A 4,719-nucleotide genomic window follows, 5' to 3' on the forward strand; every position below is an offset into this window, starting at 1 on the left:
CACAACACTAACTTTAATAGTAAATCAATATATAAATGGAAAGTTAAATGCAGAAAAATAAAGCTTGATACCTCCAGTGATATAAACCATATTTAGAATATTGAAAACGAATTTGCAATAATGCAAATATATGTAATGAAAATGAAGCAATTTAAATTCTACGAGGGTTAATTCAAGCGAATGGAATGGCTTTTGTAATATTAATAGGTTCATTAAAACAGCACAAAAATTAATAAAGCATAATTTAAAAAGAAAGAATAGAAGTTTGTAAATTTTTATATCTAAGTTATTAAAATTTTCCTTTGATGTAAGAGTTATTTTAGTCGACAAAATACATGGAACTTTTATTTTTCTCTTATGATTTAATACCTAAACGTTCTTACAATGGATAAATTATGTGGCTGACCCCGGCAGAAGCACGTGTCAAAAATAATTTAATCCCGAGGTAGATTGAATTCCATATAAAAAGGTATGTGTGGTAAGGTATTTGAATATTATGTATATATAATGCATATATATATATTATATATATATATATATATATAATATATATATATATATATATATATATAATATATATATATTAAATTATATATATATATATATATATATGGGCTCTCGTGACATGGTTGGTTTCGACCTGGCCTTTCATTAGAAGGGGCTAGTGTTCGATCCCAAGTATGAGGTAGAAATTTATTTCTATTTGAACATGATGTTGTGTTGATATTTATCCATATTGACTCATTAGGGGTAATTTGAATGAATTACTACCAATTGTGTCACGTGGTGGCCCGGGAAATTGGGTAAAACTCGCTGGTAAGAGACTTATGTCTCGCCAGGTAAATCCTCGGACAGCTGTTAGCGTCAGGTTCCAGTTTCTTTTATGGGCTCTCGTGACATGGTTGGTTTCGACCTGGCCTTTCATTAGAAGGGGCTAGCGTTCGATCCCAAGTATGAGGTAGAAATTTATTTCTATCTGAACATGATGTTGTGTTGATATTTATCCATATATATATATATATATATATATACAGAATATATTTGTCTATACATGCTTTATATATATGTATATATATAAATATGTGTATATATATATAAATATATGTATATATATATATATATATATGTGTGTGTGTGTGTGTGTGTGTGTGTTTGGATGGTGTAGATTCAGAAGGCGTTACCTTTCCTTTCTTTGCTTGGCTTTTATGGTGAATTGTGTGTCAACGGCGTCATGCGTTACAGCCAGTTGCCTATATATATATATATATATATATTACACTCACATATTGCAATCGCTCTTTACCACGGTACACCGTAACCTATTAATAGTAACCTCCCTCTCTCTCTCTCTCTCTCTCTCTCTCTCTCTCTCTCTCTCTCTCAATTCTAAAGACACCAGCGTATTGCGTTTAGCCTGGGATGGGAGAGGAAATGAGCCGCTATGATGTAGACCAAATTATAAAGAATTTAGCCCTTGTTGGGACACAGATTACTGATTAGAGTGCTGATTCCATTTGGAGTCATCTCCGTGAGAAGATTAAATCGGAAAGAAGATGATACAACATTAAGCAGCCGACGATGGTTATTGTAGTATAGTTTAATTTACACCATTATATACAGTGTATATATAATTTATGTGTATATGTATACATACATACATATATATATTATATATGTATGTATGTATGTATGTATATGTATGTATATATATGTATGTATGTATATATATGTATTGTATGTATATACGTGTGTGTGTGTGTAGAGAGAGAGAGAGGGAGAGATTATGGAGGGATCATAGAAAAACATGTTTCTCATCGCTTGTAATATGGGGAAAGATGGAATTTAACCGCTGGAAATTTCCGTATCTGCTTAATTGTTGTTCACTTGTGACTGTAAATGCTTTTTCTTTAATTATCTGTGATAATGAGTTTTATTGTACTTTGGAGTATTAACATAGTGTTTAATGCTCTGGTTTTTTTTTTTTTTTTTTTTTTTTTGCCGTCACACAATTTATTTATACATTTTGCTTCCAATAGATTTCTCAAAATAGCGCCGTCATTGTCTCTCAGACAAGCCTTCTTAGTTAATCCACCAATTGACCGGTTAAGACTTGGCAATCTCATTCTTCATAACCCTTCAGCTGTATGTACGAGTAACAGCCTTTCTTCCAACCCTTTCTAACCGAGATCGAGGAACATGGCTTACACATTACCACCGATTATTATTATTATTATTATTATTATTATTATTAATTGCAAAGCTACAACCCTAGTTGGAAAAGCAGAATGCTATAAGCCCAGGGGTTCCAACAGGGAAATAACCCTGTAAGGAAAGGAAACAAGGAAAAAATAAATATTTTAAGAATAATATTAAGATAAATATCTCATATGTGAACCAAGAAGCTCTTATTATACTGACCAATTGTGTTACCCCTTTTTCGTGTTATAGAATTCAAATTGGATTTGCCATTCAATAGCAAATGTATTCACCACAATTATTTATTTTGTTATCTTAAGAAGAATTGCTTCCAAAGACCAAAGTTAATCTTAGTATTTAAGGATAAAGATACTTGTTAGTATGTAATGCAAAGTGTTTGATAATCAAGGTATGCCTGATTTGCATTTTCAATACTCCGGAATTTTTTTTTTTTCGCGAAACACATTGTTTTTAATATATATATATATATATATATATATATAATGTATATATATATATATATATACACTGTATATATATGAATATATTTATATATAAATCTATCTACCTATCTATCTTTATATACATGTATATATATGTGTGTGTACGTTTATTTTCACATACACGCCAACATACATTATATATATATCTAATATATATATATATATATATATATATTTATATATATATATATATATATATATTTATATATATGTATATATCTATCTATCTATCTATATATATATATATATATATATGTGTGTGTGTGTGTGTGTGTGTGTGCATGTATGTGTGAGAGAGTGTATATACTAAACAATTTGTAATTCCGTTCAAATGGGGACGTAATAGTTTCAATTGGAAGTATTTGTATATGTTGATCATGGCATAAACTTTATTACTTTCTTCCATGAAGTAATCTGTCTTCTTTTTAATCTTCCTTTCATTGCGTTTTTTTTTTTCTTTTTTTTTTTTTTCTTTTTGCATGTTCTTGTATGAATTATGGAGGAGAAATTGTGTACATTTAATTTGCTGTTTAGAAGACCTCCCTTGCTATTTTCATTAGGGAAACAAAGGCCCTATTGTCGGCAGCGATCCGACTTCTTTGGAAAGACGAAGATTGGATGAGAGTGAAGGAGGTATGGGGGAACACGAAATGAAGATAAAAAGTTTAGAGAACGTGGAACAGAAAAGGATTAGTTACAGTAAATTGCCTGCATACTTAATATGGATTACCAGTTGGAAAGAAAGATATTTAATCCTTTATTGCTGGAGCAATATATCCCATCTTGTTCAAGAAGCGGTGGTGTTTGAAAAGGAGAGAGAGAGAGAGAGAGAGAGAGAGAGAGAGAGAGAGTGAGTTTGTGATTAATATGGTATGCGGTGGTATTTAAAAAGGGAAGAGAGAGAGAGAGAGAGAGAGAGAGAGAGAGATGTTGTGGTTGATATGGTATGCGGTGGTGTTTGAGGAGAGAGAGAGTTTGGGGTTGATATGGTATGCGGTAGTGATTGAAAAGGGAAGCTAGAGAGAGAGAGAGAGAGAGAGAGAGAGAGAGAGAGTGAGTTGGGGAGGGACATGGTATAGTTTGTCTTTTGTTTCACTGGAGAGGAAACAATTGGGACGTATCTGGCCTGACATCTTTTATTGAATCAAGGCTGTCGTGCCGTAGGGGTAAACGGGGACGCCTTCACCTTCACAGTTGGTTTAGTTTTTACCTTTCCTCCTTTCTGGCGTAAACACACGTATAGACATATACCCTCTATTTCGAGCGTTATGGCGACTGATGCTGGTCCTAGATTCGAAAAAAGGGACGAGCCTTGAGGGACAGATGTAAAATGCAGGTGTTAGGAATGTTTGATTTTTCATTTTTTCAATAGCTTATATATATATATATATATATATATATAGACAAAGATGATAAGTATGCAATGGAAGATGAAATATCATTGGAACGAGAAAGGATAAATGAGGTAGAATCATTTAAGTATATATATGAAATAGACCGGAGAAAAATATTGATGTAAAGCTGAGAGGTGAACAAGCAGGATTTCGAAAAGGTAGAAGTTGCACTGACCATATTTTCATTTTGAGACATGTACAGCAATGTGTAGAATATAAAAATCCACTTTTGATGACATTTGCGGACTATGAAAAAGCCTTTGATGGTGTGCACCGGCCAATTTTGTGGAGAGGCCAGCGTTATTATGGAATTCCTCTTAAATATGTTAATTTGATTAAGTCTGTTCATGAGCATAGCAAGTGCAAAGTTAATGTTAATGGGATTTTATCCGATTAATTTCCAGTAAACCGCGGAGTACTCCAAGGGAATGTGTTGTCACCTAAGTTTTTTATCCTAATGGATTTCGTAATGCGTAAACAGTCGGAGATGGTGGGAAAGGATTGGACTGGATTGGTGATACGAAATAATAAAACCTAGAGTATGCTGATGATGCTGTCTGTGTTAGCAGAACACAGCAGGATTTGCAATTCTTGCTTACCAGAATGCGTGAAATATCACACGAGGT

This window comes from Palaemon carinicauda, chromosome 33 (genome assembly GCF_036898095.1).
Source record: "Palaemon carinicauda isolate YSFRI2023 chromosome 33, ASM3689809v2, whole genome shotgun sequence".
In the NCBI taxonomy this organism is placed as follows: domain Eukaryota; kingdom Metazoa; phylum Arthropoda; class Malacostraca; order Decapoda; family Palaemonidae; genus Palaemon; species Palaemon carinicauda.